The sequence below is a fragment of the Hirundo rustica genome, chromosome 8 (assembly GCF_015227805.2).
Source record: "Hirundo rustica isolate bHirRus1 chromosome 8, bHirRus1.pri.v3, whole genome shotgun sequence".
Classification (NCBI taxonomy): domain Eukaryota; kingdom Metazoa; phylum Chordata; class Aves; order Passeriformes; family Hirundinidae; genus Hirundo; species Hirundo rustica.
The window spans coordinates 15,267,459-15,294,779 of NC_053457.1; the positions used below are offsets into that span (position 1 = coordinate 15,267,459).

Below are 27,321 nucleotides of genomic sequence, written 5' to 3' on the forward strand. Positions count from 1 at the left end.
TATTTTTAAAAATTGTTTTTCTAGCTTCCCAAAATTTCCAAAATGATGACCTGATCTTCACCAGTATTTGAGCCCTGCATGTTGAATAGTGATAATCTCTATTCTACCCTTCTTGCTGTTTTGAAAATATTGAACAGTCCTGGGTAAAAGGTAAACTAGTTTTTAAAACCCTACCCAGTGAAACCCCAACCCTTATCACCTCCATGGCAATTAAAACAAAACCAAGAAAAACAGGTTTCTCTGGTTTGCTCCGAAGAACATTTAGTGTGCCAGGATAAGAAATCTGGTACTTGTGGATCATGCAGGCCAGCCTGCAGAGGCTGTGCTGTCTGCGACCAAGGAAAGGAATGCAAAGAGCAGCCTCCCTGCACAAAAGGAAATTGAGGCATGGCTCTAGATGGCCACTGTGATGGCCCTTCTCTTCAGGGTGAGCAGACTGAGTTCCAAAGGTTGACACAGAGGAGTCACATATTCTTTCACAAGTCTACAGGCACCACAAAGGAATAAAACAATGGTGGTCTCACATTCTCTATCCATAATCCCTACTAAAAGAGTGAGATTAATTTAGCATTGTTACTATAGTTATCTGATGTTCAGTACTATTAAGTTACCAGTCTGCACACTAAATATATGAGGGATAAAAAGGAGGAGGAAGCTGGGAGTTTCCCTGACAGTTTTGGGGATGCGTACCAATTTACTCAGTGCTGTGTGCATAGTGGGGGTCTCTCTTATAGACAGAAATTGAAATCCATTGTTCTGTGTTCTCTCTTGACTCTTTCTAGACTCCCTCATTTTAGGGAAGTTAATACTTCTGTGCTCTTTTTTTCCCTATATCACTAAAATGATTCAGAAATGTGAAAATGAAAGGGATATTTGGTAGGTCGTGTAGCCTCCCTGCTGAGGTATCATTAGTTATACATTCCTGAGACATATTTGTGTTCAAACCTCCTGTGAATGGGACTTAAAACCTCCACAGCTAACTTCTTTTTCCTGCAGGGTTTGTACTAACCCTCAGCTTCCACATATTATACTTACTTCTTGTTTTCCCTACCATTAAAGATGGAGAAAAGTGCATCACTATTCTTTTAATAACATATTTTCTTATCTTACAAACCTTAGACCTTGCTTTTTCTTCATAGTCCTTCATAGTTGTATCTTTTCCAGATGCTGTCACCCCAATTTCTTCAACCTTTTCTTTTAGGCCATGCTTTTTAATTGAGTCAGCATTCATGTTGTTGCCCTTCTCTGGTCTTTGTCCAGTTTGCCTTCATCTTTATTTTGCTTGTCTTCAAAGCAATACCTATCGTTCTTCACCAGCATTCAGAAGCACTGATTTTCCCCTCCACTGTTGAATCCATAATGAAACTGTAAATTTAGAATAAGTTGAGATTTACCTTTTTTCTAGCCATCTTGATGTAACTACTTTATAATCAGGTCAGTATGGTAGGAGAGCACTGTGTAGTTAAAATGCAAATTGTCTTGTTTCAAGAAAGCATTTCTTTTTAGACCTGTCTGTAAGTCACATGTGTTGGAAATGAAAAATCTACTTAAATGCATTTCTCAACCAGAGTTTATGCATTTGAAGTATTTTAACTGGAAGGAAAAAAATCTGTGGTGTTTATATTTCATCATGATACTATGTAACCCTGGCAGTTTTTAGAACTTCTCTGCAAATTCTTGTTTATCACATATTGACTGTGGTAGACTGGAAATAATTTGTTTATTTTTAGCAGCTTGCCTACACAATCATGCAAATCTAGAGGATAAAGTTGTCAAAACTTCTAAACATAAATATCCTGGAGTTGATTCTGCAACAGATGGAAAAGTGCCAGAACTGCCTCCGACATGAGGGCAGCCTGACATTCAGGGTGAAAGTAATGTATTGTAGAGTGGTTACAATGTAGTGAACAGAGGGTTTGCTTTTGGGGAAATTTGTGTTGCCTTCTTCCATATTTCCCTCTCACAGTCATGACAGCTGAAAAAACCAGAAGGTGAGACAATAAAACAGCTTAATGAAGGATGGATAAGATTTTTCTGGTTTATGCTCATGTTCAAGTTTTTTATTCATAGGTCACATTTTAAAAAAACACTTTTGGCTTTCCCGCCACCCTTTCTTTTGAGAATAGACATTGTATCATCAATGACTTATTTCCAAATGTTGCTCCACCACCTTTTCACAGTGGACATTGTCTATTTCTTGTTCTCCTTAGTCACAGGCTGTCACTTCTTTTCACAGAAATGGGAAGGAAGACATCAAATCACAACACATTTGAACCCCCTCCCCATCCCCCAAGGACATATTTTTACAGAAAGAGCTGACTGCATTTCAGAGTTCATAGAATTTTTCCTTTCCCTGTGGGTTGAATCAGACCTTGGCCAAGAAAACCCAGTCATTAAAAACAAGCCATTGTAATAGCAATGCAGCTGTCAGATGTAACATTGGGCTGTGAGTGGTATTGTAGGTGGTGCTTCTAAGTAATTGTTTTGTTACTTCATTGTTAGCGAAGCGCTTAGGGATAAGGCTGAGAGAACATGACCCTTAAGAGACCACGTGTCCTCCCATGTACAAGTGCGTTACATTTACCCAGAGAATGTGCCAAATCTGCTTGCCCTGGGTTCTGTCATCCAAACCATGATGCAGGCACTATGGTCATTGGCAGTTCTGACATCACTGTTACTGAGAGGAACCCACGTCCTGCAGACGTCGCGCCAGGCCCAGCGCAGAGACGCGTAAATGCTGCCCTCGCCCTCGGTAACAGTGCGCTGGAACACAAACTAATGAACAACCCGTTACCAGCTAATGCAGGCAAGCTCTGAGTAGCTCCAAAGGATGTTGCATTTTAATGGTTCGTGGGGCTTTGGTTTTGTCTTTCCAGAAATGAAGGTTACAGTGATGGACTTAACTTAGTGCAGGTAGTTTGCCTGGGAAGCAGATACAGTGGTCAAAACAGAGAAGAGCCAGCATGGCAGAGCAGGATATTGAAGAATTCTGATGTCATGAGGAAGTGTTCCATCCCAAAGTCTGCCCAAGAGGGCACTCCAAGCAAAGCACGTGTCTCTCTCAGACACCATTTCCTGGTGTTATTAAGTTAATAAGTGGAAGTGGTCTGCAGGGGAAGTGATGTGTCTGTCACAAGTTTGAAACTCCAAGGATTTGACTGGCAGGGTTTGAGGACAGCTGTCAGGACTGCAGCTGTCGGTTCAGAACAGTTCTATAAAATTCAATTTCTACTTCACCACATTGCTGAGAATGCCTTTTATTTTATTGTTGAGGGTTTTTTTGGTTGGTTGGTTGGTTTTGTTTTTGCTCTTTACCTTCTGAACATGTCATAATTCTTACTTGCATAAGAAAATCAGAGGTGCAGAACCCAAACCCACTTACAAGGCACTAGGTAAAGGAGTAAACAAATTAAATCAGGCCACAATCAAGTCATGCAAGCCATTCCTTTCTCCTGAGGCTGAATATAAGGAATCTGAAGAATTCCTAAAGTTAGCTGCCCAGCAGTGTTGCACCCGCACCTCCACCCTAGCAGCACAGATTCAGGGAACACTACGAGGAGGAAAAACCTATTTTAATTTCAGAAATTGTGAAAGCTTCAATAAATAAAGAAAAAAAAAATTCAAGAATTTTGAGTTCATGCTGGTCATGTTTAATAAAGTCATGGAAACATTTGAGGTGTTACATAGAGACCATGTCACAGAGTGGACCCAAAGGAGTCTGTGTAATAACTTGGTTTCCTTGGCTGGCTGGGTGCTCCTATGAGCTAATTATAAGGGAGCTGCAAGCCACCCTTGTTTGTCAGTATTGCCAAATTTCACAATTTCATGGCAAGACTTTCTACAGTTGCATTAATACTTCAAGGTTGCTTGGTGTATCAAAGCAGTGGAGAATGTCAGTTACCTTTTTTTACCTTCCTGAATATTGGAAAAAAGAATTGAAGCACGGGAGCATGGGTTTCATATAGAAATCATAGGACCCACAAAATATTTTACTTTAAAAATATAATTAATTGAAGCAAAATCTTTCTTTAATGCATTTGAGGTGATAATTTTTCTTCCTGCAGTCATTTTCAGGCTCTAGATTGATACAGTATGTGATACACTATATTACAGCTGGGTAATGCCATGTCGTGATAATGTAATGATGCAAACTTGTGCCAACTGAAGATTGCAAGCTTGAGCTGGTGCCTTGTCTTCCTCTCCTGGCCACTGATCAGTAGAGCCAAAGAATGAGTTGACAGGGATGAATCTGCTTTTCTATGGATTTTGGATAATTTTTGTGTATCCCATTTCAAGTTCAAAACCACCAACTTCATGCAACTATGTTGTGCGAAGTCCTGGCCTCTGCAGCAAAGTTTTTAAAGAGCAGGCATCCAGTGAAATGTTTATAATCAGCAGGCACCGTAGTGAGTCACCAGTATGAGTCACTGACCTAGTTGTGGTGCATGGGATTGTGAAAATGGGGTCAGTTTTCCCTCTGCCACACGGAGAGGGAACACTCAGACTGGCATCTACACTGTGCCCAAGTGAGGATGTGGCCCTGGATGCTGGGATCACAGAGTGTGGCCTCAGAAGTTTCTCCACAGGTTGATGTTAGATAAGATGCCATATGAACTTAAAATTAGAGATTGCCATCAGCAGCAAAAGAATCTTTACGGTCCTGAGCACACTGAGCGCTCTATCACCACCCACAGAGTTATCCTGATGTTTTCCAGGTTAAGGGCAGTTATGAACGCTGTCCATCTACTGAGCTTTTCTTAGCGTTACCATCCAGTGAGGGAGAGAGCACCTTAGGGCAGCTATCAAAATGGCAGGCTTACCCTTATGTGCAGGCCACTTTCTCCCTTAGCTATCGCTTCCCCTCGTAAATATTTCTGAAATGATGGACAAACATTTTGTTTGTTGCAGACATATGTTTGGTGTTGGTAGAAGTTTGATGTAAACCAGAAGGTTGTTATGAGGGCTTGATTACATTCTGTTTACTCATACCCAAGCTCATTTCCCACTGGGAACTGGGTGAAATGTATTTCACAAACACTGTGGAAAGTTCACGGCGTTTTAGGCATCTTTCCATGAGAATGTTCGATGAAAAAGAGCAATGTGGAAACTTGCAGTGAGAATGAATGCCCTGCACAGGCGATGTACCAGAAGCTGCACAGCACTCTGGTGTGGGAGAGAACATGAAAAGAGATGGGGCTGGCCAGTAGCAAGAGGCTTACAGAAAAGAAGAGACAGTGGAAAAGAAAGGGCTTAGTTGCAAAACCAAGGGGTGAATGTTATGGTGTGGTGCCCATTCACAGAGCAGCTGCCCTCAGCTTGACCACCAAATTGCTAGACAGTGAACTCAGTGAATCTCACTGAGTGGACCAACCAGATGCCATAATAATTAATTCCAACTGTCCAGTAATTGAAAACAGGATAGAGACAGCAATTCCTCATTGACAACATTAATACAAAATCATCTTTAGTTGGAAAAGCCTCAGGTTTTATAATTTTGAATAATGCAAAAAGAAAGAATAAAGTTCTGGATTCCAAGATAGGCTTTGCTAGTAGTGCTGCATCTCTCTCAGAAGGGATTTGCTGAGCAACCATAATTCTAAAATATCACTTTGAAAGCTGTTGTCTGTGTGTAAGACAGGGCTTCTTCACAGGTATGTACCTGGCCATTAAGAAGCAATAATTTCAAATCATATTTCACAAAATACTTTGAAATATTATAAAGGATTGCCAGAAACATAGGAGTGCTTTGTTTCTTTTGTGTCAGTTCTAACTTTACTGCATAATGTAATTATCCTTGAGGTAAATCATTCTTAGGCTGCTTTGTTCTTATTTAAACATTTAAATATTTTAGTGTGTATTTTTGGCTGAGGATTTAAATACCCAAACTGCATTGGAATGCTTTAGGGCCAGAGCACACAATTCCTGTAGAAACTGCTGCCTCTATTAGTAACTCCAATGTTCAAAAGATCCAAAGGGAAGCTCCTTGTCTGCATATTCCTGCTGGTGCTCATTTTATTTGAAGGATGTTAAAAATTAGGAAGGCAAAGATTGTGCTTGTTGATATGCATAACAGAGCATGAAGAGTACTGGATCTTCCCTTGTTTAGGATGAAAGCCTTTCCATAAAGTACTATGGCAGTCATTTGCATCTGATCTATATTGTTAAGGTCTTTTAATCGACTAGCAAAGTATGGTCCTCAGGATACCACAGGAAGTTAATTAAGCGTAGCTACTTTGTTTACATGGTGCAAACGGGAACAAAATTTACCTGCAGGTGAGACACGATTGAGATTTATGTGTTTTTCATCAGAAAAATAACACTATCACTTCTAAGATTATATATATATATTATATATATATATATATATATATATTTAAGAACACAATCACTTCTAAGATTTTTATGTCATTAATTGTTGATAGTTTAAGAAATTGTTCATTAAAGAATTCACATATAATTGTTGCAATTACATTCTTTTATCCTGCCTAGCACTTTAAATGGAAATCTCAGAACTTGGTTTTACAGCTCTTTGCTTGCCAGAAGGAAGTAGGGAAATGAAAGAGATAAATAATTAAGGCATTAACTTTAATGGGGGCTTAGGAGTTTGGTTAATTGTTTGGGTTTTTTCAGTATGATTTATACATGATATTATTAAAAAAAAACCAAGAGCAAACCAGCCAAAACTAACCAAAAAAAAAAAAAAAAAAAAAAAAAAAAAGGCAAACAACCATCTAGCACTTAGTGTCTTTTGCAATAACAAACATTTCTACAGTTCAGCATTTGTGAGCAACCCTAGAATAGCAAACCTGTGCAAACAACTCAGATCTTCTGAGAAACTTTGAAGTAAAAAGCTGTTTTGTGCAAAACTCAGCACTTTGTGACCATTCAGATAATGGCAAACCAATGCTCTCATCTCAGCACTTGCCTGTTCTTCTGCAATAATATGCCAGTATGAATGTATGACAGAAAAGAAACCCCAAAACCCCAAACACTTAAAGATTTTTTTTCCAAGTTCATACCGAGTGAGTAAAAATAGATTTGGTCATTTATAAATGCATTTTATTATATACAGAATCAAGTGCAAAAGGTTATATGTGGGATTTTGATATGCTGGAACACTTGTAGTTAGTATGTGATTTTGGTTTTTTCCCTCTTTAGCAGAATCCTGAGGCCACATTAAATAAAGAAAGGTGAGCTAGGTTGGAATAACTGACAAGCTGAGATTAAGAATTTGTTCCTTTTCACAGAAACTTCAAGGTGTAATTCTGCTCTTCACCCTGATGTTTCCAGGGTGCCTTTCTGGCTTTTAGCTGTGTGCTGCAGGGAACCATTTCAGTGTGTGCTGCGGGTGTAGCAATGTGGCAGGGACAGCTGGACAAACTGCTGCAGTCTGCAGAGCTGGCTTCCATCCCCATTCTCTTCTTGGTCTGAAACATGACTGCCTTTTTCCCATATTCTCTCTCCCTGTTTCTGACTCATTCGCTGTTTCTTTTTATATACAGAAAGGAATTGTGCAGGAGAGGTCAGAGCTGCTTCTGCAACTTTGTGCTGCTCACACAAAGGCAGTATTGGGTACCTCTCACTCGCATCGTGTTCTGCAGACCTGAGGGACCAAAGTATCTGCATCACAGCAGACTTTTTTCCTACAATATTCAGCTTCTCTGCATGTCTCCTCTCCCGGTGGCACTGGAGGAGGGGAGGGAGAACAGAGCAGCTAGATTGGCATTTGTCAGTGGCAACAAAAATAGCAAATCAACATTATAATTTTTGCCTGAGTTATATGAGATTAAAGGATTTTTTCATGATGCTTCTGAAAGTGACCTTTAGCAAATGTTTTGTGGTCAAATAAATATGAAACTGATGGAAAAGGATGTGTACAGAATGTTCTCAGCTCTTACATAGAACTGGGAATCTAACAATTAGATTACTGATGAACCATCATAGTCAGAACGTGTTTCACAAACTGAAGTTAGTCTATGGAGTATTTATCAGGGATTTAATCAGAAAAAGCCTGGAAATTCATCTGGAGCACAGGCAGCCTTTGTTCAGCAAACTGCTGACATGTTCCTTCAGGCAAATTTTTCCTTTGGCTGGAGTAGTTAAGCAAATAACTATGCAGAGTGCTTAGTCCTGGGTTTGCAATTCTGAAGGAAATTTATCTCCTTTACAGGTGCACTACATATATAAGAATGTCAAAGCAAGATCAAAGTCACAGTCTTTGGGACTATGTCTCGATTCAGTAAAGCTCATGTCCTTTGAAACAAAGGAGAACTCTGGTTCTGAGTTATCAGCAGGACTGCTGGTGGTCATCACCAGGTGGTTAAGAAACACTTTCTCTACTGCTGCAGTCCTGTTCATATTTTTGTGCCCTTGGAAACAAGGAGCCCTGTAATAGTAAAAGATCAAATTTATGATTTAGAAATCCTTTAATAGACAATCAGTTCAGAGGAAGAGGACTCTGTGTGTGCAGGTGCTTGGTAGTGAGCTAGCTCCTGTACAGCCAGAGTTAAAAAAGCCAAACACTTTTCTTGAGGAAAATAATGTCATTCCCTCTGTATGCCTTTTAGGAGTTTGCAAGGGAATGTCAATGTTAGTAGAGATGATGTAGACATTCTCCTGAAATACCTTACTATATTATTAGCACTGTCTTGAGAGATCAGTTTTGTCCTAAGGTGTCCACTGGTGTCTTCACCTAAGTAAGTCTTAAAGTAGTTAAGCATTTGGCAAATGGTTAAAATATGTTTTTCTTTCTTGGCCAAAATCCATATTTTCGTTTAATCCAAGATGCTGTATTAATGACTGCCACTCTACTATAGAGACTTTTTCAGTGAGGTACCAACTGTGTACTCTGCTTCTGAAAGTGTCCTGCCTGCTTGATTTTTTTTCTCACAATGTTTCACAGACTCATTAGCTCAATCCCACCTTCTTTGCCATTAAGAAATTTGAATTACCATTCTCTGACCACTACAGACTTGCCTGCAGCTGCTTTTGGACTTTGGCAACACCCAGTTGTTGTTCATAGGCCTGAGTGATGCTCTGACTTGACTGGGCCTGTGTCTTGTTCTGCAACATGTAAGTTGTGCTTGTATTGTGCAGCTCATTGCCCCACTTTACTTCCCCTGAATTCCTTCCCCATTGCCTTTTGTGGCTCAGAGTGGCAGAGCTGAAGTCAATGAGACTGTCTAAGGAAGGAACTGGTCACGTCTGCCTTTCCTGTTGAGCTTTTTCCCTTTTACAGTTTTAGTAGCCCTGTTAACACATTAAGGAAAGCTGGGGAGTCTTCGCTCCTACAGAATACTTGCGTACACTATACTGGAGATGTCTCCTAACACCCCCTCCCTGCGGGCAGAATGGAAATGTGAAAGCATGCCTAGGTCTTATGGGGGGGTCTGAACATCATAAGTCAAAGTCCACATCAAGGTAAACAAGGTAGACAGGGGATAGAGATACCAGATCTTTCAGAAACCATTTTGAAAATTATGAGCAAAGCGGGAAAGCAAACAATAAGATGGTGAGTACACACTAATGCAGACATGCCTTGCACCCAGGTAAGAGCAGTTAACAAAAAGCCAGGGTGAGCTTCCAGGAAGGACTACTCCAAGGCTCTGTGTGTGGGCTGAAGAGGTTTGGGAATCAGGAGGTATCCTGAGAGCACGAACAGAGGAAGATCATGTCTTCAGTTAAGGCTGGAGGGACTGGGAGCTCTTTGGAAAGTAAAAGGGCTGTGATGGAAGCAGAGTTTGGTGTTGCATACATGAAATAGGAGAGAGGTTTGCAGAAAGCTGCTCGAGCAATTTTGGACGTAAACACACCAGCCAGCCCCCTAAGGAGAATGTGGAGAGACAGGGGTCTGCCTCTCCCACAGCTAGCAGGATTAGCCATCAAAAAGAGAAATGGTCTTATCTTGTCTTACTCTACAGACACTTCAATACATTTCTCCAGTGTATTGTACCTCATGTACTCTGCCTTTCAGGAGCTCCCCTGTCCTCAGTTTTATGAAAAGATCATTCAAATAGACAAGGTATGGCTGAAGGGAAAACAACAAATGAGTTGGGATTCAGAGCCAAGAGAGAGGAAGTTCACTTTCCTCTGTATCATGTCTTACCCTTTTACACCTGCTCTTCAATGGTTGTTTCCTACTGAATGTTAGCTCCTCCCCAGCTGCAGCTGCCTTTTAGCAGATCTCTCTCAGATGGACACATTGCTCAGTCTGTTTGGCCAAGCTGATATTTGATAGTGGCAACATCCAAGCCAGCCCTTTTAATATCAGTTACTCACTATCTTTAGCTGTATCTCTGTGATGAGAAATGAGATTATGGGGTTGTGGGAGAGAAGAAAATGGCAACAAAATGGAAACGAGATAGAATTCCCACCTTCTTTCCAAGAAACATCGTGACACCCTGTTGGGCTTGTAGCTCTTCTTCCAGCACTGGCTGTCTGTGCAAGGCACCCCAGCAAAGAGAAGGTAGTTCTGACTTTTTTTGGCTCTCTGCCTTGTTTCCTGAAATCTTGCTAAAGGAGAAGCCTTATAATCTGCTTTTTGCAGTGTAGAGTATTGCAGCTCTTTGGAGAACATTTGTTTCTTTCCCTTGGTTATTGGAGGTTTATTGGCTGTTGGTTGAGAAAAGCTCAAAGGAGCAGATGTGTTAAGGTGGGTGTCATTCTTTCATTTAATGCACAGGCTTTTATAACAACAACAACAAAAAAAAATGTTGAGGACTGGCCTTCCTGAGACAGTGGAAGCTGTCTGGCTTGACTCATGGGTTTGACAGAGGAGTTAGTAAGTTTACCTGAGGACATTCTGAAACATCATGAGACTGGTAGTAGCTAAATATAAGTCAAGTCTGTTGGTGCCACCCTGGGAAGCAGAGCTCATGGGTGCGTGGCACAGAGACAGCAGAGCCTGCTGGGCAGAGGCACACAGACTGCCCCACTGACCTCTTGCAAAGTGTCAAAGTCAAACAGTTGTAGAGCTGTGGCTGGAGCTAATAATACCCAGTAACTGTAGGACATTAGGGAGGGAAGAAGAAAATTTTAAAAAGATACGATAATTAATAGGACAAGGAATACAGATAGGTAAAAACTGAGAATTTCAAGGGATTCCAGATTCTAGGATTTTGCGTCTTTGAACCTGGAAAGATTCTCACCTAAACTAAAGATACATCAAAATAGCCAGAAAGCAGACATCTGCTGCTTTTCTTTTGACTGCATACTGATTTGACTTGCTGCCCTGTAGCAACTACGCTGTAATACACATAGACCCAGATGTTTTCTGATAATAAAACTGTAGCTTGCTAATGCTTAAGGAGGAAAGATGGTAGGTCTTCTTCAGAAAGAGAATGGTGCTTCCTGCTCAAAGCAGCTGGACAGAGTTAACCAGCCAGAGTATTTGCTGTACAGAATAAGCCAGTCTCAGCACCAAACAGCAGTCCCCAACCCCACGTACTGTATTTAGCTTCTCTTTGTCACAGGTGTGAGGTGGGTTCTGATTTTAACCTGCCTCAGATCTGGCTTCCAGTTATGGATGTAGAAGGACTGTGTTTTGGAACTTGACTCTACCCACAGGTAGCTCTCTCTCACTGAATAGTTCAAGAATTTAACTAGATCATCTACCTCTGAAGGTCTTGCCATGCATGTGTACCTCTTGAAACTTAATGTCTTCTCAAACTGATTCTCAGCTATCAAATCAGGCTACCAGTGCTTTCTCTCACCCACTACTTTATTTACTTTTTCTTTCTTACTCAGAATCTGAAATATTTGTGGTTTATATTCTTAGGGCATAGCGCTTCAGCTTCTCATTAGTACTTCCAAAGCTTAAGAGAAGAAAGAGAAACAGGAGCATGTGTGTGGGTACAAGGCCATCATCAGTGAAGGGTCACATAGCAAGGTTTCCTCTTTCAATGGCTCCAGAAAAGGCATGACCATCACAGCTTGCAGGTGGGACTGTCACCAAAAGAGAATAAGAACTAAATTTGCCTTGTGTTTCTAGTGCCTGATCACTGAGCTGTATGAAAAAGTCACACAGAAAGCAGCTACCGTAGTGGAAATCAAAGCATACTAACTTCCAAAATCTGAAAAACATGGGTTTTATTATCTTTTGGTCCAGACTTGAACTAAGGGAGATATCTTGAAAAGAAGTTAAAAAATCAACTAGGTGTCTCAAGGATCATGTGACATATATTTTCAGCAAGCAGCCAGAGGGTGGGGAAACTCCCAAGTTAGCAATCCCATGAAAATTACCATATTCAATGGCAGCACCCACAGAATGTCCATCTCCCTGCAGAAACTGGTTTTGCTGCTACAAGCACATTCATGTTTAGATCATTATCTACTCAACAGTTCTTGATTCCTTGTACTTCAGAGGAAATGCTGTATCTGTTTTGAAGGTGGATGGCAGAGAATGTGAAGACTGACTTTATATACTGGTAATTTAAAGCAATATTGCACATTTATTTTAAGCTAGAATACTAGTAGATTTCACATATACCATCTTAGACCAGAATCACTCTCCCTAGCCCTTTGGAATTGAAAAGAATATTACAGACATAGAAGATAAAATTAAACTATTCTATAATTTTTCTGTATTTCTATGATAGAAATAAATATTTTGTAACAACTTATTCAGGACTAGTCATATCAATGATAGACTTTTTTTTTTTTCCTCCAAATCTTGTTATGTGAATAACAGTCCCAAGTCTTTCCATTCTGGGTACAAATATGTTTCAAAGGTGTTTTCAGCCTATAGTTCCAGGCATAGCTGTTTTTCCAGCTTCATTCTGCCTGACCACTTCCAAACAACTTGTTTAGAAAAGAGCTGATATTTTTGGTTAGTACAAAGACCCAGAAAATTTACTTATTACTTATACATCTAGAGGACAGAAGTCACAGAGGAAGGACATAATGTTAAAAGGCCAGCATGGAAATTATTATAAATAAGCGCTTAGCACCTTCCTTTGCACTGAAGCAGACACTTTCACAAGTGTCACTGCTCAACAGGGAAGAAAAATTTCAGCTCTTGCCTCTCCTACTCTGGACAGATCCTCAAAAATTCTATTCACAATTGCATGTTCCACTGAAAATATGCGAGGCCATTGACACCAGTTTTGCTACCAGTTATGTGACATTTCTTACCTTTTTCCAGATACATATATGAAACACCATTAGATGTAACTCTTAGCTCTCTGCAAGCAATGCAGTAGCCATCAAATAAACAAGGCAGCCAGATAATGATCACTGATAGCATCCAGGTGCTTCACAGGGAAGTTGCAGCAAAGTTTATTATCTCTTGCATTACCTTTAAGGTTTTGCCTGGAGGGCAGTGTGAAATCAGATTTCTAACCTGCCAGAAAATTCACAAGTACTTGCTAAGTCACCCTCCCTACCCTGAAGACTTTCTATTCTAAAAAGTCCCTTTTCTATAGATAGAAAGGTGATGCATAAACCAAATTGAGACTCACATTTTGCAGCAGGTTGACACTGATTTTCTTGATGTCTTACTGTGAGAGAATCAGAAGTGTTTTCTGGGAATGCCCTGAGTTTCAGCCCTGTGTCTTTCTCACCAACCTCTTTTACAGGACAGAAAGACACAGAATAGTGTGTGACTGAAGTATTTAAGTCGCCCTATTGATTGGGGGCACTAACGGTTATGAAAAACATCCGAATTTGCAGATAAAATGGATATGCAAAACCCCACTCAGTTCCTATAAAAATGAATATTCTACCAAACATCATGTTCTCAACAGAGATCAGATTGGGGCTAGTTCTGTGTTTTCATTCTTTTCTCTTATTTCATCTGTGTGAGAAAAGGCAGGATGTTTTGTTGGTTATTTCATCATGTGTGAAAAATAAAGCGTTGCCAAAACCTACACTGAACATACTTCCTTAAGAAAAGCAGGTTAAATTACATTAAGCCTCAAGGGGTTTTAGTCATTGTAGAAAAGTCAGTCTGTAGTTTCTACTATTCCAGTAGGTTGGAATGCCTGTGCTTGCCCAGAATATCACTTCTCTATTATTCCGCCTTCTGAATTTTATTTAACATACTAATCGCTAATTGCAGGGGGTTTTTTTCTATATGTGAGATTTTGGAAAGTCATATAAAATCCTTTGAGACATTTTATCTTTGTCTTTACTTATATCAAAGCTTGAGCCAGAATTCCTTAAATCTGAAATACCTGTACATGAAAGGAACAGAACTGGGGAAGGAACTGGAAAAATGCAGAAGTCTGATACCATCTCAATTAGTTCTCATATCTTTATGTTGCTGGAACATGAAACAGCACTTAAAACAAGAAGATAAGCAATAGAAGGTGATCTGTGTTTGCCACTGAAGTTGTTTCAAGCTTTTATCAGCTCTCTGAATGCCTGTTTAAGAGATGTAACTGCCCATCTTGCAGTCAATGGTATGTTGTTCTCAGTGCTTGCTTCTGCACACATTCCTATGAATCATCCACATGATTTCACAGCAGATTTTCATGAAACACCTGCATGAAAAAGGGTTGCTAGAATCAGTCTTTAATTCCTCAATGTATTTTCACATTTTTTAGGATTTTGCAGGGTGGAAAAGGATCTAAAAAGACAAATATAAGTAAGTCATCAACAGTGAAATGTGGCAGTTGCAAGTTTTATTATTTGAATGCTGACAGGTCATTTCCCTTTTGCCTCTTGCATAGACTGTAATATTATCGCCAGTCAGCACCAGCCATCTGGCTTGTCAGCAGAAGGGCAGGGAAATCACACACCAGGCAGGGAAAGCTGCTTCTTTTCTTTCCCAGGGAAGTCCAGGACAGGAAACAAAGGAAGAAATTATAAACTATGATCAAATAAGATAGAATCATCCACTCAGGAATTTTGTTCTCCTTTCATTGGGTGATGAGAACAAAAGGCTCAATGTTTAGCTGCTCTGACCTCGAGAAAGCCAAGTCAGTTCTCTGAGCACTGGGGCTTTAATGTGACTAAAAGCAAATGCAGAGAATGGTTATGTTCCAAGGGAAGGACAAGTGGAGTAGGTTGGGGATGGACTACGCTTCTACCAGCTGTGAAAGACTATTGAAGAATCCATCTTTGCAGAAAAATATATTGGCTAGAAAATTGGCGTTTTTCTTGGTTCATGTCAGTCTGACCTATGAAACAAGGTGCAGCACTGCAAGTACAGAAATATGTCACCAGACCTCAACAAAGCCCTTAATTATACAGTGGTTAAGGAATTACTGCATTGCTAGGAGCATGAAATGCTCAGTAATATCCCACAGCTGTCTGAAGAAACCTTTGTGCTGCTGCCAAATAGTTTGTGGGGACATTAAAACAAATAGTGAATTCTCAGCAAAAAAGTTAGACTGAGCTCCTTTACTTACAGAGACACAGCAGTGTTTCTGGGCTCCAAATCTGGGCAATCCTGCCTTGGTGCCTCTGCCAGTAAGAAAGAAGGGCTCTTAAAACTTTTCTCTGTTTGTGTCTTGGCTGTTTATGGTGTGTCTTTCAATTTGTCTCTTCTCCCTTTCAAATACTGTTAGCACACTTGAGTCCTTTTAGACAAACATCATCAGCTGGAATGTGGACCCCAAGGGAGCGATAAGTTACCAGATGTGAGGGATACATCCTCATTGGATGTGATTTTACAATTTTGTTAAAAGCTTGAAACTAGTGGAGACATGCAAACTTGTGACATGAAAACAATATTTTGAAATCAAAATCTTTTAATATCAAGAAGCCTGTTATTTCCAACCTGGTCAGTGTAGAATGGGAAGATCTTACAGGTATGGAATGAAGAGAGTTATTTTTGTAAACAGAGTTGAAGAGTTCTGCTAGTTAACCTGAAAGAGTAACATCAAGCAAAGTAGGAAAATGTTATTAGGTAGATCTGATTATTTCCTATCATCTTCTTCTGTTGCTGTAGGTGAGTCAGAATTTTTCAGTTTCTTACTGACATATCCCTTTAGTGGACTATAAACCTTAGTTACTGCCTAGACATGCTGCGCGGTTTGACTAATGACTATGTGTGAAGCATCCTGCTGTCCAAGATAGAGGATCTTACAGATATGCAAAGCCAAAGTGTTTTTAACAGATGAGAATCCATGTTACTATGGCTTGGTTTTGTTCCCTTTGTAAATCTTTTTGACAAATATGCAGAGTCATTCAGTCAGCCATTCTCTGAAATAATTCAGAATTAAATCTGGCAATTAAGGGGCCAAAATTTCTAATTAAATATCCTGACACTTGTGTAAACAGCACTGTCAATTACTAAGCATCAGTCCTGGGAAGGTCACATGGTTTTTCTTCAGGGTTCCTGTTGCACTGGAGGGGGAAAAAAAAACAAAAACAAAAGGGCTCTGTAGGGCAGAGCTGTTGTAGAAAAATAGGCTTTGATTATATGCCTCTATCACATTTTGGCTCCATCCAGTCTTTTTCAGGCCTGCCACTCCTTGCTGACACATTACCAGGTCACCTCCGCTTCCGTCCTTTTGCTCTCTTTTTCCCAGGCAGGCCATCCGCCAGGTCCTATTGGCCAAGTGCCATTCAATGAGCCTAAGGAGGTCTCCTCTGCAGACCAGAACTATTCTTCAGACCAGATAGAAATCTATTAAAGCTGCTGGATTTTTTAAACTGCTTTTATGGGCCATCAGTGCTACACTTGTTCATATCCTTTTGTGGAATTATACATATGGCTTCTTGTGAGTCAGAATGAATTTTCTTGGCAACCAACAACGTTCAGGAGGTGAATTTGCCAAACCCTAAGTTATTCAGTGTCCTTCTGTCTCTGGGGCATTTTAATCTCTGCAGCCATGAGGTTCTTGAAGTATTTGTGTTAGGCAGCGCTCTCATTGCACAGGAAGATGGCTTTTCTGCCTGCCAGTTCTCAGTGCATTTCCTGTCACAATTCTCTGTCACAGTTCTCTGTCACTGCTACCAGAAATAATTGGTAAAGTGACCTTACCTTGCTTGCATAGGTTTCTGTTGTCTATGGCATGAGTAGTGCTAAGAAAAGAAGTACCAAAACATAGATGTGTGTTTGGAAACTCATGCAAGTTTTCAAATACCTTTGCCTTCAGGTTGTTTTCTATCAAGTTTTCACATGAGTTCCCAAGGGAACGGTAGGAGTTGGTCTCACCTTATAACGTGACTGATAATGACACTCTCAGCAGCTGAGAATGAACAGCATGGTGAATGTGTGGTTTTAGGAGGAAATGGTTCCTTGTTTCCTTTAACACTGCTTTCCAACAGGATGATCTTACTTTCCTTCATTGTATTTATTATTAATTGCTGACATCCTTTTTAGGATGGCTTATCTCCTTCCTCCCTTGAATAATGTTTAACCTTCAAGGAGCTACTTTCTTGCAAATTGGGAAGTACACTCCTTTTCAGGACATTGTGAATATAGAGTAGCAGTGTATCATAATACGCTGAATACCTTGGAGTTCTCATTCTGTTCTGTGGATGGAAACCAACCAGAAGAGCAGTTTTCCTCCCACCTGCTGGAAAGAATGTGGGTGGGGCATATAACTGATTCTATTCCTGCAAACTGTTGATGGAGAAATTCAGACACATCACCACTCATTGTGCTTTAGCAGGTCTGAAATTGAAATTTGACCCTGCATATTATAAGAGATAGATATCTCTAATGAGAAAAGTAATGAATGATTCATTTTCTTCTGCAGAGACTAAGAAGCTCTGGCTGCAGGCCAGGCTAGCTCTGCTGGCACCTTTTTACACCACTGTCAGTGTAAAGGTGGACACATTTGAAGGTGCTGATTCACATCTATGTGATATTGCATTACAGTTTTGTTACTGACAATAGCTTGGGTAAGTGATTCTGGAGAAACCACAATCCCCCGTGCTCAATGGATCCGCTACTTCAAGCTTTATTTACTTACTTAATTTATTCTTACACTCGTTTTCAGGCCTTGTGTTTGTGGTGAGGGTTAGTGCATTCCTACAGAACTAATGAAAGGTTTTGGGGTGCTGTAAAAAAGTTGCATTTAGAAGCCACTTTAGCGTGATCAATTAATTTTTCATATCGTATCAGCCTTTGAGAAGGATTCCCTACTTATTTGACCAACCACATGTAAGTCATGTTCTTAAAACAAGTGAATGATTGAAATTCTTTAATATGCAATGAATTGTGAGGGATTTTTCAGTTCTATTTTCTTTTCCTAAGGCAGAAATGCCTTACAACATGAACATGTGAAGAATATGCTCACTGCATTCAATCACTTTAAGTTTGTGGTACTTCACTTTATTGCAGGTCATTTGTATTGGAGAAGGTCATTAACCAGAAAGGTACAATTAGCTTACCTTAATGATGAACACACAGACTAAAGCTGCTGCAGCTGCAACTGTAAATGGATTAAGCCACCTGAAATCTGATTTACACAAAATTAGCTTATACCTGCAAGTAGTAGTTTAGCCTATAGTTAAACAAAACACAGGGACACAGATCCTATTGATAACCTCAGAGTGGACATTAAAAATTACCCTTCAGTCTTCCTGCTTGAATCTGTTCCTTGCCTACTTGGTACATGGCAATTGGAAAAGCAAGGCAGGTACGCACTCCCTAAGTGGTGCTGGGGGAAGGACCTCGTATGCAAAAAAGCTACAAGCAAAGTATTCTCATTCCTTTCCCAATTCATTAAGCAATGCTGTGCTTTTTGTTGTGTCTGCTTTCATGCTGTCTCATGTGGCAGCGAGGGGTTTTCCTTCTCTTCAAGCTAAGACAAGACTGAGGGAATGCCGAGGAGCTCATAAAAATATTGCTTTTGATCAACTGGGAAATTCACCGATACGTAATTATAAATGATCACCTGCTCGAGTTACCCGGATAACAAGAGGTCTAGTCCACTACAGAATCTCTTAATACAGTTATATATTTCACATGCTTTTAGCAATGTCATCATAGATAGGTATTTGATCTATCCAATTTGACATCCTACCTTTTTACCTGGCTGCTAACTGAGAGTTAGGTGAGCAGCAATTTCCAGTCTCCCCTCTCACCCTGAAAAAACATAAGCTGCTTTACTGTCGTAGCTAGTTTTGTGCCCTGGAGGGACCCTGGATTCAGGAGCTGAAAGGCTAAGTTTTAGTACCAGCTCTGTCACTGACTCACACATCGGCTGTAAGAATCTTCTCTGCTGTTGGATTATTTAAAATGTCCAGTCTACTCATTTAAAGCTTGTCTTTTCTTAGGATTCTTGGGATCTTTTGTAGAGTTATTATTTATTTTCAGTTTGAATCAAACCATTCAAATACATTCAAATTAATTCCATGAACCAACATCTTAAAATATATTCTTTAACTGAAAGTGTCTGAAAATTCTGTTGATAGTCAGAAAAGTTAGCTGTCTGTCAGGCTCAGGAAGTGTCAATCTGTTAAACTGAAGATCTGCTCCCTGGCTGAACTCTGCTCGTGTGCCATGTCATCTGCAGCTTCACCTCTAGGACATGAGGATGGAGGCCTAGCATATCAGTGAAGGCTGGAAGGAGGCTTCTTTCCTTCCCTTGCACATGGCTGATGAATCTGCTAGCGCCGTATGTTACACAGACCAAAAGCTAAAAAATACAGACACGAGACCAGAGGATCCAAGGAAACAAAAAGCAGTAAGCAATAGGTGAGCCTGCAGGAGGCTGTGCACCTAAGGAGTGGAGGGTATAATACTGTTTGAAGAGATTTGGAGAATTATTGAAGGCACAATGAAAACGATGTATTTCTCCATTGACATTTACATGACAGAAGCTATTTATGAAAGAAGCGTTACTTAGGGGAATCCCTGGAACAGACTGTTCAGATTGTGTGGTTGTAAGTATGTTTAGGCTGGAAATTTAAATTCTCTGACCATCACAGCTGTTGGTCTGGGGCACCTTCCCAAATGATGCAATGAGGCAAAAAGCATATTATTATTTCACAGATAAGATCAGTCATTTTAAGAAACCGGATGTTTTGAAGTGGCTTCCTTCAAAATCCAAGGCTCAGCATGTCCCCTAATCTGATATTCTTAATATTTGTTCTCTAGCAAATTAAAGCATTACTTTTCTAAGGATCATTGTACTGGGGTTCTTATATGTTTGCTTTTGAGTATCTGTGTTTGGATAATTTAATCTTTGTTTTCATCTCTGTCACTGGACTTCTTCAAGGAAACCAAAATATTTTGTAGAAAGAAAAACAGTGCTATTAAGGCACAGGCTGAAGACATAATGGAAATACACCATGCAGTGTAATCTGCTTTTAATTGGTCATATCATTCAACTATTGCTAGTTAAAGAAGACACTGGAAACAAAATGTTTGGCCTCAGAAAAACTAAAATATGTTATAAAAAATAAATATAGAAAATTGATAAATCAGAGTGAAATTAATCATATCTCAGCAAACAATCATGCAATGGCTGCGATAATTTCAAGTGTATAAGATATACAAATGGGCTTGAAATAACATGGGGCTTTTTGCTTTGAGTTAGAGCATTCATATGATAAAGCTTTGATTCTTTACTGCTGTATTTACCCAAAAGAAAGACCAGCTTTTTTTAAAGTTAAACTACTTGAAAAAAGTAATTCTAGAATTTGTCCTTCTCCCTTTAGGTTAATGTGGTAATTAAGATCCGCTTTTTAAAACAGAGCAACTATTCAAAAGCTTTCTTTTTTCATTCAGATTATGTCATGTTATGTAGTAGCCACAGCACAAAACTATCCTCACCATTTTGCTTCTACTTTTCTTTCAAAGTTGTTTTCTTTGTCCTATCCTTAGTTTGTCCTGTGACAACCAGTTAGGCTACCTGCCAGTTGTACTGGCCAGTTTTCTGATATCCCTTAAATGCTTCAGCTATTGAACAGCTGTAGGAATATCAGTTATAGATCAAAGTCCCATTATGCTAAGGAACTGTACAAACACAAGGAGAGCACCCAGTGCTTTGCCTTAAAAAGTACAGGTTAAGTAGAGTAACATTCTAAGTGCCTAATTGCTGTGTGAAAAAGCACATCTGTTTTGAACCTTACCTCTGCAGGATGGTGACAATGAGTATCTCTTTAGTGAACCAGTGAAGACGCTTTTCTGCCTGCCTTTTTTTCTTTAGATGGTCTATAATACATTGGCTACAACACTGAGCTACACTTTTGCTTTCTCCCCCCAGCGTGATTACTGGGGCTGTGTGACACAAGGTGAATGTGGTTGGTGTTTGCTACCGTTGCTCCACACCCCTCAGCAAAGGCAGGCCAATATGCCCAGATGCCAGGGTGGTGTGCTCATCTCCCCGAGCCCTGCCAGTGTCACAGGCAAGGCAGGTTTGCTCCAGACACAGCTGGGCTCTCTGGGTGAGTCAGGGCTGTGCGCACTGCACCTCCATAGACCCCTGCAGAATGGCAGCCACTGTGCGTGGCGAGGAGCTGGTCATGTGTGTATGTGCTGAATGCACTCTGCAGTTTCCATTTTAGATTATTGGAAGTTTCGGGGTGCATTTTCCAGACATAGTTGGTTCATTTGTGAATCCCAGCTAGGCACTTGTCCTGTAAGAGCAGCTTCCAGGTAAGCTTTCCACCCAAACAGGTTTTTTGATCAATTCACAATGAAGATAAAAGCTGGGTTACCATAGGCATAGAAGTATGAAGGGCCTCCTGCTTACCCAAAGCAGTCAAATAAATTACAATTTTTTGTCCAGTACAAAGAAATATGATAAGGAGACCTTTTCTTTTGTGCCTTTGATCCCTTTGTGAGAAGGGGAGAGGGGTGCCAGGGGGCAGCAGGGGCGGGTGCTCTTCGGGGAAAAGCGAGCTGTGCTCCCTGGAGAAGGTGAGCTGTGCTCTCCAGAGAAGGTGAAGGTGAGCTGTGCTCGCTGGGAAGGTGAGCTGTGCTCTCCGGAGAAGGTGAAGGTGAGCTATGCTTGCTGGGAAGGTGAGCTATGCTCTCCAGAGAAGGTGAAGGTGAGCTGTGCTCGCTGGGAAGGTGAGCTGTGCTCTCCGGAGAAGGTGAAGGTGAGCTGTGCTCTCCAGAGAAGGTGAAGGTGAGCTATGCTTGCTGGGAAGGTGAGCTGTGCTCTCCAGAGAAGGTGAAGGTGAGCTGTGCTCTCCGGAGAAGGTGAAGGTGAGCTATGCTTGCTGGGAAGGTGAGCTATGCTCTCCAGAGAAGGTGAAGGTAGCTATGCTCTCCAGAGAAGGTAAAGGTGAGCTGTGCTCTCCAGAGAAGGTGAAGGTAGCTATGCTCTCCAGAGAAGGTGAAGGTGAGCTGTGCTCTCCAGAGAAGGTGAAGGTGAGCTGTGCTCTCCAGAGAAGGTGAAAGTGAGCTGTGCTCTCCAGAGAAGGTGAAGGTAGCTATGCTCTCCAGAGAAGGTGAAGGTGAGCTATGCTTGCTGGGAAGGTGAGCTGTGCTCTCCAGAGAAGGTAAAGGTGAGCTGTGCTCTCCAGAGAAGGTGAAGGTGAGCTATGCTCTCCAGAGAAGGTGAAGGTGAGCTGTGCTCTCCAGAGAAGGTGAAGGTGAGCTGTGCTCTCCAGAGAAGGTGAAGGCGCAGCTGGAGCACGGTTGGTGAGTGGGGCGGGCATTGTGCCCCAGCCAGCGCCGCTGCCAGCTGAGCACAGAGTGGCACAGCTGAGGTCATGCCAGGAGGGCAGAGAGGTAGAGACCAGGCATGTTCACACCCCCGACACAGCCTGGGCAAGGATCAAGGCTGAGGGTCTTTGCTTCGGCACCACTCCTCAGCTGTTGCCTGGAACAAAAGGGCAGGTCCCAGTTTCTGAATCTGAATCCAGATTACTGTTGAACACTATCAGGACAGACCTGGAGCACAGACACAGAAACCCTGGGGCAGGGGAGGCGCAGGCAGGGCTCTGGCAGGTAGAACTTGCAGGGTTGCCCTGGCTCCGGGAACTGGATGGTGAAGGTACGGACTTGTCTCCATTTGCCTAGACCTGTTTCCAGTTGTTTATGCAAGAAAATCTGAAGTGCCTGTTTATCTGCAGACATTGTTCATATCAGTAAGTATGGCTTTGATTTTAACAAGCTTTGTGAGTGCAAGTGTTTGGGGGTTTCACTTATTTGTCAAATTAACAGTTCAAAAGCCAAAATCTTTAAAAAGGTTAAACTACCAATTTACCTATTCCTGATGGGTGAGGTGAACAGCAATTAATCATATCTACTATTTGCATAACATTGTTCAGACAAATTATAGGGAGAGATATCATTATAACTTATATAATCCAGAGGAGGAAAGCAGGTCTCAGTGAGGTCAAACAAGAAGTGAGCCAGCATGTGTGAGGTCAGTCTTCCAAGAATTAATATTTGGCAGACGAAAACAACTGAGGGTCTCTTAATTTTATTTTTCCCCAGAGATACTGAACATCCACAGCTTGTTTTGAAGTTACCAGGAACTCAAGCATTTTTGAAAATCAGTTCATATTTGTCACCCACCTCTACTTCTAAATAGGTATGGTAACTTTTGGTGCTGCAGTTTGAGCCAAGAGACTTGCATACAGAGAATTCACACTTAGCTCTTCTGGAGGATTAGAAACTGAGATCCATGATGGAAAATCATGCTTACAACCAGCTTTATTGTAAAGTTTCTGGGTATCTGGGTGTGACAGGATGAGAGCAGTAGCTTTGCTCCATTACTGTGTTTGAATCTGCCAGTTTATACTAGTTGCCTTGCTGATGTTTTTTCCCTCATTTTCTGATTTTTCCAGCTCACAGCTGCAAAAGAAAAGCTGTGGAGTCTATACAATACAGCTTTACTGAGGCAAATCTTCAACCCTCTGACATGTCATTCTCATTTGGCTCGTCTCTTGCTAGTAAAAATGTACTCTGCATTTGGGGCTGAGACTCTACACAAACCTCAGGAAGAAGCCTACACTCTTGGATTCCAAGGATCTGGATGAAGCAGACTGCACTATTTCCCATCACACAGGAGCACTCAGCTGTAACCAGCACCCACACTGCACCTCCAACACACTTCTAGGTGAGTCAATGGCACAGAAGACCAATTGCCTATCAGAGTGAAGCAAAGAATTGCTGTCATACATCACCAGCTGAGACCAGTGGCTGAAACCTTTTGGGAACAGCCTCCAGATGGACATTAGCCTGGAACTGGAGTGTTCCCAAATATTTGAGGAACCCCTCTGAGCCCTCAACCAAGGTGCCTTGCTGGCACCCAGCACTTGGTACTTCTAACCCAAGTACCATGTTACTAATTTCCAAGACAGTTCTCATTGGATGAAATAACTTGTGTCAAATCTGATATTCAGTGTTGCTTTTACAAAAAGAATGAATTAGTATTGCCATAGCTCTGTGGCTATAGCTGGCTGCTTTCTGTAGGGTCTTCTAAGGAAGGGCTGAGACTTCTGTGGATCCAGGATAAGCAGTGAATCAGGCTCTCTTCTTTGTCTGGGTAGGACATGTTTAAGATCCTTCCTTTCCTTCCTCACTCCCCAGGATACTGACAAAATTTTGCAGAGAAGCCTGCAGAGCGCACTGTGAACTAGATCAGCTGCACAACAGAGCTTATTAGTGCAGCTTTGCCAGTCTCTTCCAAATATCACAGTTGTCTTCACATTTTGAAAAGCAATTAAAATCAACAGCACATAACAGATTACAGCTGTAGTAAACATTTCCCTTGGCCATGGCAAACAGCCCTGGGAGCTCTAAACTGCAAACAACAGCCCCTCCTCCTGTTTGCAGTGGGGATGCACATTTAGGTTCAACTGCAAAAACTGTTTTTCTTCCAAATTTTTGTTTGCCCTTTGTAAGCCACCTGGGGAGCCATAACCTCCAGAATATTACATTTAGAAAAATTAAGTTCCCTGAGCAAACTGGGGCTCATTATTCTGGAGTTTATGAAAAGCATAGACTCTAGTAGAAAGATGTATTAATCATGGATTGCTGAGAGGGATGCACACCCTACATAGTATTCATTTCTCACTGACTACAGGTTTATCTGGTTGATCCCACACATTGATATTCATTAGCCAAATGAATACACCCACAGCCAAACAGCATGAGTTTGCGGGGTTGTTAGTTGGCATAACTTCAGTGACTGTTAACAAGCCTTCATTCTTTATATAGCAGTCGTCAGTCAGAGCCCTGTTTGTGATTTATAGGAGAGATAACTGCTATCACATCTCGCAAATTAAGAGAAAAGGAAACAGCATAGGGCTTGTCTGAGGCTACTGTGGAGCCAATAGCTTAAAATATGACAGCTCCAGGTCTGTATTTGCAAATGCAAATTGTCTGATGGCATTGACCTTTTCCTACTGGTCACAATTCCTGTGAGGCGTTTTAGGCCACAAAGAGAGCCTGTATTTGAAAATAATTTTTCAAGAATAATGAGCTCTCAGAGCCTGTATTAATTTTAAGCTAGATGTTACCACAGGAATGTGTCATGTTTCATAATGTATTATCCTTTCACTCTTTGATCAGTTCCTTTTTTTTGTTGGGTTTACAATTAATCGTCTTGCAGGAGATTCCCCATTTTGATTGGATTTGCCGACTACTTGTCGGGGCATTGCAGGAATTGGGCTGCAGGAGGGTGATTTGTTGCGGAGGGCAGCACCACACCCAGCCGTTCCCTCACACACCTCGGAGCCCTTACAGTGGGGTAAGTGCTGAATTCATCACCTGCGCTACGCTCTGTGCTTGGTGCTGAGCTGGGGCGGAGCTTGGATTGTACACTTACAGGAATCTTGAGCTGCTGTTCAGACAGCCAAAAATCCAAACAAACCCAGGTCCTATAGCCTGCATAAGCCCAGTGAATGATTTGAAATTTTTCTGTCAGTGTAAATTTTTGAAGCGGTGTGAACAGGTTATATCTTTAAAATCTTTTAAGTCAAATTTCAGAAACTACTAAGGGCACAAACTACAGCTCAAAAAAACAACCAACAAACCAACCAAACCCCCAAAACATCTCATCCGTGTCGCATTCTGAACACCTTACGGACAAAACCACCGGCTGCTGTGTTTTGGGCCGCAGCCGAGCAGCAGGCTGTGGGTGGCCCGCAGGCCTCTGCGGGCACCCGGCTGCAGTGCTCCTCCGGGACCAGGATGACCTGGGATAGCCCAGGATGCTCTGAGATAGCCCGGGATAGCCTGGGATACTCTGGGATAGCCCGGGATGCTCTGAGATAGCCCGGGATACTCTGGGTTAGCCCGGGATGCTCTGGGATAGCCCGGGATGCTCTGAGATAGCCCGGGATGCTCTGGGATAGCCCGGGATACTCTGGGATAGCCCGGGATGCTCTGAGATAGCCCGGGATGCTCTGGGATAGCCCGGGATACTCTGGGATAGCCCGGCATGCTCTGGGATAGCCCGGGATGCTCTGGGATAGCCCGGGATGCTCTGAGATAGCCCGGGATACTCTGGGATAGCCCGGGATGCTCTGGGTTAGCCCGGGATGCTCTGGGATAGCCCAGGATAGCCTGGGATACGTGGGATAGCCTGGGATGCTCTGAGATAGCCCAGGATACTCTGGGATAGCCCGGGATAGCCCGGGATACTCTGGGATAGCCCGGGATGCTCTGGGATAGCCCGGGACACTCTGGGATAGCCCGGGATGCTCTGGGAGAGCTCGGGATAGCCCGGGATAGCCCGGGATACTCTGGGATAGCCCGGGATAGGCCGGGATACTCTGGCATAGCCCGCGCCCAGAGCGGGGCCGCGGCCCTGTCCCGGAGCGCCCCCTGGCGCCCGTCCCGGCCGCGGGCCCCGCCACGTTGTGCTCTCCGGTGTCAGGGGGGTTCCGCATTCACCAGCGTTTCCATCGCTCTCCCCAGGTATTTGGAATGTTCTGGCTGTCGCAAGGTGCAGTATCCTCGGATTGCTCTAGTCTTCATCTCGCCTGGCTCGGTCGTGCCAGGCATCCCCCTGGATCCCTCCCCTCTGTAGTTCCAGGAGCGCTGCTTGCGCTGTCGCTGAACAGTTGATTTATGAAAGCAAAAATTTCACCTTGTTTACAGCAAAGTCTCTTGTGGGACCAGAATTTAATATTTTAACCCTGTTAGAAAATGATAAAGGGAATTACACTACTGTAGTTGTGCATGCATGTGTGTGTGTTTTTCTGCAAAGGAGAAGTTTGGAAAAGGCTTTAAAGCTCTTCCAGACATCGGAGGAAAAGAGTATCTCAATAAATATAAACAAAGTGAGAAGATGGGGCAAAAAATTGCTCTTAAGGTTGCAGCCACATGGATATCCTTGGGTCTCTCAAGGGCTGCATTCCTCTGCTCAGGATTGTGATCTATTTGTGCAGGCCCAGATGACATCTGGAGGGAGTGTTCGGAACCTTGCTTGGGATTGAGAGATCTTACCCAATTCCTTCAGAAAGTACCAGCTCAATTCTGTCCACTCCATGACAAGGCTCAGGCTCTGA

The 27,321-nt window shown here is 41.9% G+C and overlaps 1 long non-coding RNA gene across 3 annotated transcripts in view; it reads left to right on the forward strand.

Annotated features, from left to right (window-relative positions):
- LOC120755590 (uncharacterized) overlaps positions 1-27,321 on the forward strand; it is a 75,842-nt gene extending 48,521 nt beyond the window's left edge. For 2 of the 3 annotated variants that reach the window (XR_005701822.2, XR_005701821.2), the window contains exons 4-6: positions 23,650-23,921; positions 25,419-25,556; positions 27,202-27,321. This is a non-coding gene — a long non-coding RNA (uncharacterized LOC120755590). The remainder of the gene's footprint in view (positions 1-23,649; positions 23,922-25,418; positions 25,557-27,201) is intronic. The other variant, XR_005701823.2, reaches the window with a different exon arrangement.